This window comes from Papaver somniferum, chromosome 11 (assembly GCF_003573695.1).
Source record: "Papaver somniferum cultivar HN1 chromosome 11, ASM357369v1, whole genome shotgun sequence".
Taxonomy (NCBI): domain Eukaryota; kingdom Viridiplantae; phylum Streptophyta; class Magnoliopsida; order Ranunculales; family Papaveraceae; genus Papaver; species Papaver somniferum.
In genome coordinates this window covers 21,426,773-21,444,789 of record NC_039368.1, presented here as the reverse complement: position 1 = coordinate 21,444,789, position 18,017 = coordinate 21,426,773, and the positions used below count along the sequence as shown (strand labels likewise).

At 37.7% G+C, this 18,017-nt stretch overlaps 1 long non-coding RNA gene across 1 annotated transcript; it reads right to left on the bottom strand.

Annotated features, from left to right (window-relative positions):
- Positions 1-9,531: 9,531 nt before the first annotated feature.
- On the bottom strand, positions 9,532-10,731 carry LOC113321278. Its single transcript, XR_003346588.1, has 3 exons — positions 10,345-10,731; positions 9,937-10,063; positions 9,532-9,793 (listed from the first exon to the last, which is right to left on the bottom strand). It is a non-coding gene; the product is annotated as an uncharacterized LOC113321278 (long non-coding RNA).
- Positions 10,732-18,017: the final 7,286 nt, after the last annotated feature.

Here is an 18,017-nt window from a genome sequence, read left to right as displayed (position 1 = left end):
ATTAAGTATTGGAAGGTTGCGTAATCAAGGGGGTATATCATCATGATATCAGGGTGCCTACATCCATTCCTGGATATATTTAGCTTTTAGTAAATTTAATTAGCCGTTTTACTTTCAGTTAATTTTGTTTTAAGATTTATTGGTACGGATGCAGTCACGGGTACAGTCCGTGATGTTTTAGGGTTTCGTTAGATCCCTTTCTCTTAAATAAGCTTGTACCTGGAATTGCAGTTTTATCAGGAATTAAGTTAATGGAGGCAATACAGTGATACTGAGTTACTTGAATGCTTGTAGTACAATCTCTCCTTCCTTATTACATCATAGAATAACTCAGTACATCACATTTGGTATCACCCAGTCGATTCCTCTCTCTTTTTCTACGCCATGACTGGTCCAACTATCAAAGATGTGGATTCTACTACCCGTGAACTATCTCATCTCATCAAAAATCTTACAGATCTACACAATCATGATGCAGCAGATCGTACGGCAGCTGCTCAACGACAAGATACTTGGCTTGCTTCTTTGGTTAAAATTTCTGAGTCCAATCAAGCTAAGTTTGACACTCTTATTCAAGTTCTTTCTAAACCTCACTCAGAACAATAGGGATCTCCTTATGTGGAGAGCTCTAACAACAACAATCACAGGAATACTTTCAGTAACTTCTCTAAGGTTCCCAAACTAGATTTTCCTCGATTTTCTGGTGAGAATCCTCGCAGTTGGATTCGCAAGTGTGAAAGATTTTTTCAGATCCACTCCACTTCTAAAGAACAGAAGACATAAATTTCTTCTTTATAATTGGACGGCAAAGCTGATTCTTGGTTTCTTGATTTCCTTACTGGTAAAACATCTATCTCTTGGCTTGTTTTTGTAGAAGCTATTTGTAGTCGTTTTGAAGATTTGGTAAATGATAATTATGTGGGTTCTTTTAACAAGCTTTCTCAACTTACCTTTGTTGAAGAATGTTTTGAGCAGTCTGAACAGTTAAAAGTCTTAATGTTGAGTAAAAACCCTCATCTCACAGAGGAATACTTTGTATTGAGCTTTATCAGTAAGTTGAAAGAAGTTTTGAAAAGTTCTGTGCAGATGCAAAAACCTACAACTCTTGCTCAAGCATTTTACCTAGCCAGATTACAAGAGTTTGCTCTCTCCTCACAGACCCCAACTTCAAAAACCATTCCACTTAAACCAACACCCACCACTTCCTCTTATCATAAGTTCGTTCCACAGAGATTACCTACTGTCTCTCCCTCCATGGGTGCTTCTACATCTACACCCATTTCTCCATCTCCTATCCCACCACCCAAATCCCCATATATACCACCCATTAGAAGATTAACTTATGAGCAAATGAGTAAAAGAAGAGCACGAGGCCTTTGTTTCAATTGTGATGAAAAATACCAACCAGACCATAGATGTAAATCCCAGCAATTATTTATGATGGTAACTGACCATGAAGCAGATGATATTGAGCCTTCACCTCCTCAAGCTCCTAGTGAATATCAAATGGTTGACTCAGATATGGAGATTTCTCTCCATGCCCTTACTGGAAATGTTAATCCTGACACCATTAGGATCCCAGGATTCATTAAGAAAAAAGCCATCACTATGCTAGTGGACACATGTAGTACTCATAGTTTCATTGATTCTGCTCTAGCAACTCAATTGGGTTGTGAAGTTCAACCAACTGCTCACATGTTGGTCACTGTGGCTAATGGTGCTAAGACCACAAGTATTGGGATCTGTCCACAACTACAGTGGACAATGCAACACCAACAATTTGCTACAGATTTGAGATTACTTCCTTTGGGAGGGTGTGATATAGTTTTGGGTGCTGATTGGTTGAGAACTCTTGGTGATGTCACTTTTAATCTGGCCAAGCTATCTAATTCCTTTCTTCACAAGGGTCAAGAAATTACTCTGCAAGGTACATCCACTAAACCCACACTCATGCTACTTAGTGGTAATGCTATGAAAAAATTTATCAAGAAAAATACTTCAGCTCTAGTAGGGCAATTCTTCTCTATTACAATGACTCCTCCACCTGCTGCAATACCCACACCAATTCAAGAGTTGCTCAACAACTTTTCTGATGTTTTTGAGGAACCAAAAAAATTACCACCACCAAGGATTCTAGACCACCAAATCAATCTAAAACCAGATTCCCAACCTGTCAATCTCAGACCCTATAAATGCCCTTATATACACAAGTCAGTGGTGGAGTCATTAGTACAAGAAATGCACAAAAATGGGATTATTCAAGATAGTAATATCCCTTTTGCCTCCCCAATACTTCTGGTGAAAAAGAAAGACAATACTTGGAGGTTTTGTGTTAATTTTAGAAAGCTCAATTCCATAACTATCAAAGATAATTTCCTATACCTGTTATTGATGAGTTATTGGATGAATTACATGGAGCAAGAATATTTACTAAGTTGGATTTAAGGGCAGGGTATCACCAAATCAGGGTTCATGCACCTGATATACATAAGACAGCCTTCAGAACCCATCATGGCCACTATGAGTTCAAGGTTATGCCATTTGGCCTAACAAATGCACCTGCCACCTTTCAGGCACTTATGAACTCTGTATTTGGTCCATATTTGAGAAACTTTGTTCTTGTGTTCTTTGATGACATCTTGATCTATAGCTCCAACATCCAAGAACATGTTCAATATCTCTCCCTGGTTCTTTCTTTGCTCAGGGAACACAAGTTATTTGTCAAATTTTATAAATGTTGTTTTGCTCAAGATTCTCTAGAGTACTTAGGCCACATTATTACTTCAAATGGAGTGGCTGATGATCCTGAAAAGATTTCTTGTATGAAGTCTTGGTCTATTCCTACTACTCTTAAACAGTTAAGAGGTTTCTTGGGCCTCACAGGCTATTATAGGAAGTTTGTGAAAGGCTATGGTAATATCAGTAAACCTCTTACAGACTTATTATAGAAGAATTCATTCTTGTGGTCTCCCTCAGCTGAAGATGCTTTCAACACCCTTAAAAATGCTATGTGCACCACTCCTGTCCTTGCCCTTCCTGACTTCACCAAAACTTTTTTAGTAGAAACTGATGCATGTTCTAGAGGCATTGGTGATGTTCTCATGCAAGATGGTAGAGCAATTTCCTTCTACAGTAAACCTTTAGGGCCAAAGGATTTAGGGTTATCCACTTATGAAAAGGAGTTACTGGATGTGGTTAATGCAGTGACCAAATGGAGACACTATCTCACTGGTCACCATTTCATCATCAATACTGACCAACGGAGCATTATGTACTTTATGGAACAGAAGATTACCACATTACTGCAACAAAAATGGCTCATCAAGCTTCAGGGATTTGACTACACAATTCATTACAAAAAGGGCTTGGATAACAAAGCTGCTGATGCTCTTTCTAGACTTCCTCATACTGATTCCATACCAACTTGTAGTGCTATGACCTTATCTTCTCCAGCTTGGACTCAAGATATTATCAATAGTTACACCAATGATGCAGTGGCCTCTACTCTTATTCCACATCTCTTGGTTAACCCATCTGCAGTTCCTAATTTCACATACTTGGAGGGAATTCTGAGGTTCAAGGGAAGAATTTATGTGGGTACCAACTCTAACTTGAGGCAACACATCTTGCATTATATTCGCTCATCTGGCATTGAGGGTCACTCTGGTATCCATGGTAGTTATGTTAGAGATAAAACATACTTCTACTGGAAAGGCTTAAAGCAAGACAACTTGATGTTGGTTAGCCAGTGTGAGACTTGTCAACAAAACAAACTTGATCATCACCACCCTGCTGGACTTTTATAGCCACTTCCAGTACCTACTCAAGCTTGGAAACACATTAGCATGGATTTCATTGAGGGCCTTCCTAAGTCACAGAACAAAGATGTTATACTGGTGGTAGTGGACATATTCACCAAGTATAGCCATTTTATTGGTCTTACTCATCCATACACAGCTATCACAGTGGCTCGGGAGTTTTTAAATACTATCTTTAAACTGCATGGACTTCCAACTTCAATTGTTTCTGACAGGGACAAGGTTTTTACAAGTAAGTTTTGGCAGGAACTTTTCAGAACTTTGGGCACCCATCTATCTATGAGCACATCTTATCACCCTCAGTCAGATGGCCAATATGAAAGAGTTAATGATTGCTTAGAAGGATACTTGAGATGCATGACAAGCCATAAGCCAAAACAATGGTTTCAGTGGATTCCATTGGCTGAATGGTGGTACAACACCAACTATCACACCAGCTTGAAGATGTTTCCATTCCAAGCACTATATGGGTATGTACCACCTCATTTGGCTTTTCCTACACCATCTACTACATCTGTAGCTTCTGTGGAAGAATATTTACAAAGAAGAGATGATGTTTTAGACACTCTCAAAGAGAATTTGCATAAGGCACAAGAGAGAATGAAGTGGTTTGGTGACAAGAAAAGAGAAGATAGGTCATTCCTTGTGGGTGATCTGGTTTACTTGAAGTTGCAGCCTTATAGACAGACTTCTATGGCCCTGCGCAAGAACTTCAAGTTATCTGCCAGATATTATGGACCATTTACTGTGATTCAAAAAATAGGTGAGGTCGCTTACAAACTACAACTGTCCCCAAACTCCAAGATCCACCCAGTGTTCCATGTGTCACAGTTGAAGAAGAAAATAGGCGCTTCTGCAACTACTGTTCCTTCACTACCATTGGTGGATTCCGAGGGTGAAATCATACTCAAACCAATTGCCACTTTGGACTCCCGCCAGGGAACGACAGTGCAACAACTACTGATTCAATGGTCTGACACTACTCCGGCTGATGCGACTTGGGAGGACTTATCGCATGTCAGAGCACACTTTCCACACTACCATCCTTGAGGACAAGGATATTCTGAAGGAGGGAGTATTGTCATGATACCATAGTGCCTACATCCATCTTAATAAATTTAATTAGCGCTTTTACTTTAGTTAATTCTGCTTTAAGTTTTACTGGTACGGATGCAGTACAAGCACACGTGCAGTCCGTGATGCTTTAGGGTTTCGTTAGGTCCCTTTTTCTTAAATAAGCTTGTACCTAGAATTGCAGTTTTATCAGGAATTAAGTTAATGGAGGCAGTACAGTGGTACTGAGTTACTTGAATGCTTGTAGTACAATCTCTCCTTCCTTATTACATCATTGCATAACTCAGTACATCACATATATGTTACCGAAACTTGAAAACGAAGAAGCTAAATCATGGAGTACTGATAGTCAAGTGTGATTGATGAACAAATGATGACAGATCAGTTGAAGTTTCACAACTGAAGAAGGTCTTTAGCTGGAGACCAGTTCTTCAAACTGTACAAGAATTTGTATCAGCTCGAGTACATACATGCATCAACTCTTTCCTATAACTGGTTAAATTTGTTGCGAGTTAATTTGTCCTATGGTATATTTTAGGGGGTGCAGCTTCGGGAAACGCTGTTAACCAGTAATATTCGAGAGTTTCCAAGTTCCAATAGGTAGAACTTTACATTACGGACGCCCCTCGAGGTTTCAAGTCCCTACTGTGAATAGCAATACTTTTCCTGTGTGCATGAACTGAATTACCCAAAAGCTGTCTTTGAAATTTCGGTCTGGGCTGTGTCTTGATCGGGCCATGGTCACAAATATCTCTAGGATTACGGTCGGTCGCTTCTGTCATTTGGACCGGGGGTATCATCTTCTCTTCTTATCCAATTAAACACACGACACCAAAATAGCAAATATTGTTGTCTACTTGCCTTATTCCCGAACTATCTAAACAGCAAATCTGGCAAATACACATGCGGTAGGATCCTTAATTCATTGGCAATGTCACCTTTGATACAATATTGATTTTTATTTGGCTGTTCTTTTTATTTTGGTGCATCCTAATAAAAATCATTACAAACTAACTTTTAAGATTATGTTTTTCTATTACACATTACACTCCTCTGAAAAATGCCAGTTCACCATGTAATAACCCAATCTGAAAAATATTTTGATAGAAATGTATAGCACAGTCAAAGAACATTCTACCAGAAAATTAACCTGTAGAGAATTTCCAAAAAAGTCAAACACGTGTAAGCAATTCCCTCATTAATCATTTGATGAATAGTCCATTCTATCACCAAACTGTAGTGAAATACTCCACAGTGTTTTCAAGACCTCCCTGCACAAGTACACATGACTACTTTTCGCGCATGAGAGCTATATTTGAGAAGCTTTAACTGTAAAATTGTTCATCTGGTGTAACTAGGCCAACGCCTCATAACAATGAAATACATCATTTAGACGTCACCTTGCAAAAACAACTTCATGTGAAAATAACTATGGGTAACCTCTGACCCATTAAGTTCCACAAGAGACAGGAGAGTTGAGCGTTTATTGTTGAAGCCAGACAGGTATGTTGGAGTGAAAATGTGTACGACTCAAAGGTCGTTATCAGATGTTTGGATTGGATGGGAAATGTGCTAAAAAAGCCTGACATAGACAAGAAAAATCGCTGTAAGAAAATCATTGAGAACATTGTATCACCTTTGAGGTAATACTAATAGTAACCTGCTCTGACAACCCACCAAAATAGTTTATAACCATGCACCCAATGTTGGAAGAAATGAACAAAATTAAGTCAGCTCAATCAATCGCATCAGGGTACACCCACTATTATTAATGCTTTTTACACTCAGTGACTCACTATATTCAATGCTCACTCAACCCAGTACCTTATAGTCATAAACTACTCTCTCTCTCTCTCTCTCTCTCTAATCCACTGATCCATCTGATCTGACAATATTATCTATCACTTACTTGGATCTCTTTAGATTTCCAGGTCAGTAGAGAGTACTCTCTCTCACACACACTGACACACACTCCCTCTCTCTCATTCAACTGAGATCTTGATGATTAACATCTTCAGTTTTATTGCATATACACAGTGTACACAGTCACCAGTAGCCGTTAACTCGGTGCATTTCAATTTATATACTAGACAAGATACAATATTAACCCATTATCAAGAAAGTTTAAGTTTCCTAACACTATTAAACATTTCACTGATGGTTTAATGAAGTAATGCATTTTTTTCTCCAAATCCTCGTGAACTTCGTTCATCATGTTAACCATTATTAAAGTTTATTGAATCTGTATTTTATCACTTGAAAATTATTCAAACCTCTCTGCATGTGAAATGCTGTGCCTGTATCCACATGTGAATCTACTTAGCGTTAGTCTATAAACACAACACAAAAAATTAAGGGAGTTGCATAAACAGCTCACTATCAAAATTCAAGTAGCAAAGTAGGTAGGTATAACTTTTAAGTTAAAAAAAAAAGATCCAGAGACATAGCTCCCAAAGTTATGCTAATTCATAATAACACTAAAAATAGTAAGGAAAATTTAGCTGAGTAGAACCATATTTAGCAAAATCCCATGAATCTGCAAAATAAAATATGAAAAATGAATAAAACCCATATCTAAAACCCTAAATTTGCCTACATTTCATCCTTTTCAAGTACATAAAATAACACAAAAAATTAGACATTAACCCACTAATGACAGCCTTGAAAATAACGATGGGAACTCAATTATTTATCAATTTATCCATCACCAAAAAGAGTAGAAAGTTTGTTTTTTTAACAAAATAAAAACATAGTAAAAAAATGAAGGAAAAAAAATAATGAAATCCTGTAAACTGTACTTGCAACCCTAGAAATACACAAAAAACTGATCACTTTAATAGTTCTTTTTTCAGTTCATAGTTAACCAGAATCAAATAATTAATTAGAGCCGTCCTAATGGTATGAATAAGTATAATCAAATGACAGTATGACAGTTGTCACGTAATCCAAGGGTATAAAGAACCACCAGTGCAATCCTTCTAAAGTGATCTTATGTAGTCATATTCCATTTCCACTACACATTTGATTCCCACCTGAGGAAATCCTCCACAGATGATATTATTTTCACAATTAGTTGGATGGGCGGCAAACAAGCAAGAAAAAACATAAAAATCCTAATTAAATATAAAAGCCCATAAGGGAATGTACGACTGGAGATCTAAAGATGATACTTGCAAGAGAAAAAAAAATACAATTTGAATGATTTACACTTGGTAGAACACAAGTAAATTTGTTTTGGAACTTGTGTTTAACAGAGAAGGAAAACCAAGGTTGCTTGTATATAAAATAAGAACTGTTAAGTGTCAAAAACTAAATTCTGGCCAACAAGAGGTTGGAAAGTTACTGATGTTTTATTTTAATTTTGCATCTTTTAATAAATCATAATTTGACCAACAGGGCAGCAGAAACCTATTAGGACCAACAAAATGTATACAGTTATAATTTCCGAAGTTTGCAAGTATGCCGTTCACAATTGATAATGGAGATAAGATACTACTGAAAATGAACTGACCACTTTGATTTGAGAACTTACTTGGTATTAAAGCTTGAAGTTCCCTACAGCAGATGGTGTAATGATGAAACCTTGGAGACAAAGATGATGTAGGAGTGTACAATCAAAGAAAATTGTATCATGAAGACAAATCTTCTAAATCCCAAGTTAAGATGTCAAACTTGCTTGAAGCAGTAAGATGTAATTGGATGATTATGCTACTACAATATTGGAATCCATGTGAAACTAAAAGCATGATAAAACCACTGCCAACAACCTAATGTAAGAGGAATAATTGAAAAGAAAACGATGAACGACGCAGAAAGAGGGAGCTCCCTTCAGTCCAAGCATAGAGGGGAAAGGATGAAATCTATCTCCCGCATCATTCACACAGTCACAGTAGTAAAACTAACTCCCTTCTACTTCGTGTTTGAATGAATGAGTCGGCAGATAATTCAACACCTTAATATCATCCATGAGTGGACTGAAGAGAGCTCTCTCGAACCATTTCTCAACTCCACTAAGCAACAGAATAAACATTAATGACACATGAAAAAACAAGGTCAGATTTATTCCTCCACCAAAAATACGAAATAGGTGAAGAAGAAAAGAACATGTTAGTAGACACTGGTATCCAGAAACAGCAATATCACACCTCAATTGTAAACTAACGTTAGCTAGCTAACACGTTATTGTAGAGATTAACAAGTATATGTCCATCACAAATCTGAAGGACTGTTTAAGAAATACTAGTAAGAGCTTTTAGAGATTAAAAATCACACCTACTTTTAGTTTATCAATTACCATTGAATTTCTTTACCACGATCTTTATACAGATCCCTTATAAGTGAAACTTCGCACAATACACTGTGATTTCTGATGACAGATTGTTTAAAATTGACCTAACAGTAATCAATTCTTGAAAATAAGAGCAGCTTTTCTCATGCATTCAATGGAACTCTTACTTATATAACAAACAAACCAAAACTTTCTAGCTTAGTTGAGACAAAAATCAGGAACAAGCCCAAACTCATCCTAGACTTGAGACCACATATTTGTATGTTCAACAGAAAAGCTCAAAAAATGATAATCTACTAGCAAAAAGGTATATATTTTAACATGAAAAGAAACCATAACATACTTCAAACATCTACTATACAATCATTAGATTCAACTGGTCCCAAAACTAAATTTTAGAGATTCATCTGATCCCATAGATTTAGAGATTAACTTGGCAGGAAATATAAACCTCAAGTGAACCCTAATCATTAAAACACATAAAATCATATCTACCTCCCTGATCAAAGAGCAATAATGACTGCCACTAAAGGGGAGAAGAAGGATGACCCTGTAATCATATCAAATTACTATTTGGCAGCAAGCATTACCTCGTCTCCTAAGAGTTCTTCAACTGAAAAAAAGAATCATTACAAGGCAAAGAAAAGATTCAAGATCAGGAACCAATTCTTCTGAATCAAATCCACCAACAGAAAAGATTCAGAAGAAAATATATATAGACATATTTAGTAAATTAGGTAGTAAAAGCTGATATACCTTTAAATTTTCAAATCGTATGTATGTATCTAATTATGGAAATCCTTAAGGTTGGAATGTTACTGATGTTGATTTCCAACTTTAAAACCCTAATTTCCAGAATAAGTCTTTCCTTTCAAATAATTACCTACATTATAGAAAGAACACGAAAAAACAAACTCCAATTATCTGACGATGATATACAGAAGGAGAAAACTAACACAGAGAGGACTTAATTTATTTATTTTTTGAAAGAAAGACTTGCATAAATCACGGAAGAGAAGTTGGTTTTAGAGAAAGAGAGAGAAGACGATGAGTCGTCGTTTTCTACATGAGAGTCAGACAACTCCCCACAGAAAGCGACTACTACGGTGATAATAAGATCTCTACAAATCTATATATCTCTACCAAAGAGAGTGAGAGACCCACCATTAAAACGCTGCAACTTCTCCACTACCACTTCACCATGAGATAGAAATACTCGTTCAGTATCTCTCGACTGTCTAAAAATGCTCAATCTATCTTCACACTCTCAAAGCAAATAAATACAACTCTCAGAGAACAAAAGGCAGGAGGGTGAATGGTTTTTTTATCTCTAGAGTACTTTTTCATTGACGACTAAAAAATATATTAATAATAATATTTTTGATGGATGGATTGATTGATGAGGAGGAGGTCTCTTTTTCTTGTTTCTCTCTCATCTCTGTGCTTTCTCCAGTCTCCAACCTCTACTGTCTACAATGGCAAACAAGATGCTGTACTAAGATCTTGCTTCAAGGTTTGACTCTATTTACATAAATGTCCCTCTCGTCTCAACCACCCTCTTTTTTACTACTACTTCCTGGTCGGGGTCGTATCTCATACTACTATTCATTAGCAAAAATGAGCCAATTACTGGCTTCTCTTTTACCTCCGTGGTATTTTAAACAAAAACTTCAGTTCTTTGTCCGGAAGATTTGAATGCAATCTCGGCCTGAGTCAGATGTTAGATCATTTGTTTTTCTTATTCCCTGGTATTTGTCTCAAGGTCTAACTCGCCCCGTATATCTGTTTTGGAATTATTGTAGTCCATTATAATCTTTTATTTTACTCGTTAAATATGTTGTATGTTATTTGATTCAAAAGTTTTTAAAAACCATGTTATTTCAATAATTTTTGAATATGATGTAATAATCAAGAATCAAAATAAATGGGTCAATCTCAGACGAGTCAATTAAGTTAAAAAAAATGAAAAAAAAAACAATATGTAATTAATAACTATATAACCAAAGATATATACATTTTTTGTGGAGATAAAATCATAATTTGTTAATAGTCATCTAAGATGTTTTAGTGTCGGGTTTTGTTACCTTGTGCATCCTTGAAGTAGGTAAGAGTTAAATTATAGTATGATAGGTACGTTCATTTGCATTGGAGAATGCATTTGTAGAGCAAAAAAATTAAAAATCCATGAATATTCGAATTCTCTAATGCAATTCCAATGCAAATAAGCAATTATTTCTCATATTTGTTATTGTTATTTACAATTTCCATGTCGGTGATTAGGCAATGTTTTAGCAGTTTCTATACACATATTAAAAAGTGGAGAGTGACAATTGTGTAATTCTCCAAGATCATTGTTATTAGAGCTGGCAAACAAGCCAAAACCCGCGGATTAAACCATGCCCGACCCGTGAAAACCCGAACCCGGCTCAGCTTGTTTTGAAACAAGCCGGGTTCGGGTTGGAGAAATGTCGGCTTGTGAGTAAACGGGTTAACCCATCCCGGCCCGTGAACCCGCTGGTTCAACCCGTAAACCCGTGACTCTCTTTATAGTGGATGGGTATGTTTACAATGCTTCCAAGGAACCCAAAATCCTTATGACTGGAAAATGACAGAGCGTATGAGTTATCAACCATGCGATGAGGAAGGAAAACCGCTTTGAGGAAATGAACCAAAAGAGGTCAGAGTTAATATCGAACATTATTATTCGTTTTCTTAATCCTCGTCAAATTGGTTCACATGTTTAAATATGGATTTGCATTCTTAGTCTAGTATAACTTCCCGCTTTGAAAAAGCATTTTGGTGCTTATAGATTTATTTTAACGGTGTTGTTTGATATGCAGATGTGGAGAGTTCCTGATGTTCCACTCAAGGATAAATATCAGTTTACATACTTCTCACATAAGGTAAACAGCTTGGATACTGCACCTAGGCAGATGTTGGCATAAGATTCTCGTTTACGTCCTGATAGATATGCACTTGAGAAGGGAGAACTATCAAAAGTCAGCAAGGAGAAAAACAGCCTAGAGGTGAGACAGAGAAAGGAAAGGAAAAGTAGAGAAGCCAACGGCGACACATTTACTCCAAAATGGTTCGACTTGAGTCACTTGACTAATGAAGTAGTAACTACACCATATGGCGAAACACCAATTTACAAATACAATTATAAGTATAATGAACACAGAGCAAAAGTGAATAGCTTAATCGAGGTTGTGCAACCGATTGAGTTCAACCCTTGGCAGTATGGACAAGAAAAGATGGCTTAATTAGCAACTCTTGTCAGTTCTGAAACGGGCGGGCTAACCCGTGAACCTGCGGGTTCAACCCGTTACGGGCACGAGTTGAAGAAATGACAACCCGTGAAGAATTTCAACCCGCGGGTTTCAACCCGTATTAACCCGAACCCGTGTAACCCGTAACGGGCAAGCCCCGACTCGCCCGTTTGCCAGCTCTAATTGTTATTTATAATTGTGTGATTTGAAAAAATATACTCCTCCGTTTCAAAAAGACAAACCTGTTAGTATTGTATGACGATTAAAAGTATGATTAATATAGTCACTTATCATTATCTGCCTTTTAAAATTTTTATAAACCATGTATAATTATAAAAAACTATGTACATTCGAAACAATAAAAGTGTATTTCTTTATTTTTGTATAAAAGCATGGCTTCTTTTTGCCTAAACCTAAAAAACAAACATGCCTATCTTTTCGAAATGATGGGAGGAAAACAGAAAATTTTCAACAAATTTGTTCGCTAAGAGTCTGGTCATTGTTATTGTTATTGATCGATGACCCGTCATGGATTTTGGATCCTAGTTACGGGATTCTAGTTACCGTATTTTAATTTTCGTATGTTCCTATTTAAAGTGAAAATCGAAGACATAATAAAGATCAATGAAAATTTGAGGCAAGTTGTTAGTTTTGAGAAAATCAACAATGTTAGGAGAAGCGAACTAACAACTCGCCTAAATTTAGGCGGAAATATCATTAAAATGTTTATTTGTTTTAATAATATCTTCCACGTAAGATAAATAGATAAATGACGACCTTTGTTCATTCTAATTTTGTTAATTTCGTATTGATGAGGAAAGTGGATGTATGGATAACGGCATACACGTGTACAGACCATTTAAACTAACTCTAAAAAAAAATACTAAAATATGAAGGAAAAAACAAAGTTTGGTTCGACTTAATACGAGGATACATCAGAGACCAACTACATCGCCACTAGAAAAAATAATGAAATTTGATAATCTTTTATTACTTATTTTTTCTTTTTTATTAAACATTGTTATAATACGATGCAATATGTGATTTTGGTCAGGTTCAGGATTCACTATGTTATTAGATAAATGTTATAACGAGTGTTGTTATGGCACGAACATTTCTAATGTTATTATGATTTGCCCGATAAGTCATAGAACAATATAATTTGGTTCAAAAATTTACGAATCATACAAGTCAAATATATAGTCTGTTAAGTGGTTTGCCACTCTATTGCTTTCCTTGTTAATTGCAGCGAAGTGTGCAATATGAAATTGAGCGGATCTAGCAGATGACCTAAGTGAAACATTAAGAGTATGCCTAATTTCATCTTGCATTATTATTAATAGTGCAATTAAATATAAGCATCTTGGAAATCAATAAATAGTTTATTGAGGTAAATGGGGTTGCGGGTTACCAAATTCGGCTAACCCGTCTATTGCATGTGAATCAGCAGGTTTTTTTTTTGTAAGTTTTCGTATAGGAAAAAAAAACTACGGATTGGGGAATGGTTCACCCAGTGGAAATCTGGTAGCCTTTCAAAAACTAGCCGGATAATTTTGACCGGGAAAAAAGATTACCTATCAAAGTATCAAGTTACCGCTCATATATTTTACTGATTTGTTCACCAGACAACGCGGCTAGAGAAAATGTTAACAAATCGTTGTTACATCTCGTAAGGTGCATTTTCTTTTCAACATCCTCAAATCGTCATCGTTGGATCATCAAAAGATCCAAAACCCTAAATAAAATATGAAAAGCCCATGTGAGAAAAACATAATTGAGATCTATAGGTACTTACAAAGAGAAAAATAAAAACTGCAGTTCGTAAAACACAAGGAAAATTGGAACTTGTGTTTCAACGGATAAAGAAAACAAGGTTCTTTGTAAATATATAACCTCTTAAATGTCAAGGATGTATGGTGGTGCTACGTATCATTAGGATTAATTCTTTAAGCAGGTTTGCACGACATTAATGTACATGTTGGTTGGCTGTTGCTCTAGTAAAAAGTGTCTAACTCTCTGATCTTTCAGATCATGCGTGCAGATTACCAAGGCTGGATCTTTTTAGTATGCCTCACAAGTCAGATCCTATATATAGATTCTGAAAACAGTGAGTTACTCTTGGATGGCCAATGATTTACCATCTTACCAGCGCACGAAATTGCCGCTGGCAGGTTTCGGAGACTCTGATTTTATTCAGATCCCTTCATACTCCTATTGCAGTTGCCATATTATCATTTTTCTAAACTTAAATCATGTATTTTTTTTTTCTTTTTTACCACGTCCTATATTATACGGTAACATTTAAGTTGTACGCCAGCGCGACCTTACTTTTCAACTATTTTTGAGGAAAGGGAAATGTAGGTACATATTTCATCTTCCGTCACGTGTCCACAAAGACACACGTGGAGGACATGCGACTGAGAACATCAAGATATGATATCACACGTGGACAGCCAAGAGACGCGCCTTGTCAAGATAGCGTCGCCACCCACCAGATCCAACGGTAGAGGATCGAGGAGACAGAAACACTAGAACATTGCGAAGCACTGGAGGATAACCCAAGAGTCACTTTATCCTATCCCCAGAAAGATCTAAGATCTACGGCTGGGGATAGTCAGACTGACGCAGACAAGACAGGGGCAGAGGACACCTGTCTACCGCGGACAGACATCTCAACTACCCACATTAAATACCCTCAAACAGCATACGTGTCAGTCAGCCTGTATTGGAAGCGCAGATAATACTGCGTATCCAGACAGAACACACAGATGCAGCCGAGAACACGAAGACTTCTGTGTGAGTGGCACAAAATACAAGAGGATAAGATTATAACGGGCTTCAGAAGTGGACCCCACGTAACCTCCCTATAAATACCCCTCTCTCCCAAGTGAAGGGGGGCCGAAAAACATTGAGAGGAGAATAGGAGAGAGACAGAGAGATAGAGAAAGGGTAACAAAAGTCATTCGACTATTTCTGTAACCCTCATACATATAATGAAAACCCAATCCCGTAGACAGAGATCTGAGTGATTAATCATATAAGTTAATCGTTTATCTATATTCATGCATTTACACTTTATATGTTCAATTCGATACTTATGGTATATCATGTTCGTACACTTTATATTTAGTCCACTATTTATCTTATTGTATGAGCCAAGAACAATGATTGTAGTTGATGAGACGAGGAAGAGTATTAGAACTCTGAGTCAAGGATTCGACATAACCTATCCATTCCCCTCAGGCGCAACTTATTTACTGTATTGTCATGAGTCTGCGCGCATTATTTTTGAATACTCAGTTGATACCAGATTTTTGTGTTCATAATCTGGCGCTAGAAACAGGGATTTTCATCCCGGTAAAAGATTTATCTTCTCTTGTGACTTGTTTCAGGCTTCGTTTTATGAAAATAACGATGGAACACTACGGTTTTTTCCGTTCATGATTTCAAAAACCAAAATTTTTAACAGATCCGCGTTTATCTTGGTAGATCTGATTCTTCATGCATTTTCTAAGTTTTCGCGTCTTTAAAAATCAAAATTATGAACAGATCCGCGTTTATCTAAGTAGATCCGATTCTTCATGCATTTTCTAAGTTTTTAGGTCTTTGAAAATCAAAACTTCGAACAGATCTGCGGTCATCTACACAGATGGACTCCTTAAGTATTTTCAAGATTTTACACCTTTGAGAACTCAAAACGCTAATAGATATCACGTGGGGCCCATTATCTTCGTGATTTTTTCTCTTTCTTTCAGTGAAAATATTAAAAGATGGAGAGAAGCAAAGATGTCGGGAAGGCTAAAACTCCTTCAAAAGAGATGCCAAGGACAACCCCAGTGGTAACTAGGAGTAAGCAGAGAGGTGAAAAGCTAAAGGCAGCGGATAGGGCGCAGGATAATGCAGAAAGCATGGCCCCCATCAATGCCAACATCATCGCAGCAAACACAGTAAATGCCGCGGCAGCCAAAGAAGGAGCTTCAAGAGCTGGCGGATCCAAAGTTGGAGCTCCCAGAGTAACCAATGCTCAACTACAGGAACATCAGGAAGTCGTGGCAGAGTCAGGAATACAACAACCCCTCTATGGGATGCCCTTAACCAACGAACAGAACATACCCTTTCCAGCCAAGCAACCGCTTCTGATAGCAGGCCAACCCTCACAACAACCGTCGAGGTCCCAAGGTGCACAGTTAGACCCACCAGAACAAGTAATACAGATCTCGGATGAGGAACAAACCATAGCCGCTGATGAGCAATTGCGGACAGGAACACCAAATCAAGGGTCAAATCATTCCGCTCAGATGATGGCCGAGCTGACAGAATTAAGGAAGAACCAGAAGGCATACGCAGATGATGTGGCGATATTAGCACAAGAGAACCAGACACTAAAGGAAAGAATCATTCATAGCGCAGAGGTAGAAAACCAACGCGACGAAGCCAACTCCAAGGCTGTAGCACCTAATCAAGATAAAAGAATGGTGATCGCAAACAACCCACTTCCATTGAATCGAGGAGGAGCAAGGAGCAGCCAAAGATCAGACCCTGATTACAATCCCGAGAACTCGGACTACTACGACGGTACCACCTTCCCACGAGCAAAATATACTATTCATGAGGAACACCAGATCGCAATGGAAAGTCTGCGTGCTGAGATGCTGGCAGAAATCAAGGAGCTAAAGACTAGGCAGGAAGGCGGAAGGATAGAGCAAGTGATGAAGGAAGCAAACACTACCCCGCTGACACCACACTTGGCCAGGGCTTCCATACCGCAGAAGTGTTCGGTTCCTGCTTTCGATTGCTATGACGGATCAACTGATCCTGCGGCTCATCTTCGATATTATAATCGAATGATGGACCGTTGGGATAACGAAGACTCCATACTGTGCAGATACTTCCCATCAAGTTTAAAAGGGTCCGCGTTGTCATGGTTTGATAACTTGCCATCAAACTCCTTTGACTCCTACGACCAACTCACAGAAAAATTTCTAGCAACATACATGTACAACAAGGTTGTCAATACCGGCATGGACAAACTATTCTCGCTGGAGATGAAATACAAAGAGACCATCAGAGAATATACTAATAGATGGCACAAGATTTGCCAAGCTATTGGCAACGTAGATCCCGTGGTTAGTAACAACGGCTACAAATGGGGGATGGACAGGATGAGTCCTTTATTTGTCGAGATCCACGGAACCATCCCTACCACCGAAGGAGATCTCCGGATAATCATAGAAAAGCATGCAATGTTAGAAGAAATTCAACGTGAAAATCCCAGAGCTCATACTCAACGTCTCATAAGCACAAATTCCTTGGATCAAGCCAGCGGGTCCAAAAGAGGAATCACAGAAGAACGTCCCAACGAAGAAAGAAAAGAACGGAGGGATTATAGACGAAGAGGTGATCGAAAATTTGAAGATCAAATCTATACCAAGCTGAATACCAGTTATTCGCGCATCCTGAGAGAGATCAAAGGGAGGGAGAACTTCGATTGGCCATGGTCCAAGGGAAAGCAGCCTCCTAGATCAGAAAAATCCAAGGAATATTGTGAATACCACTGTTTCAACGGTC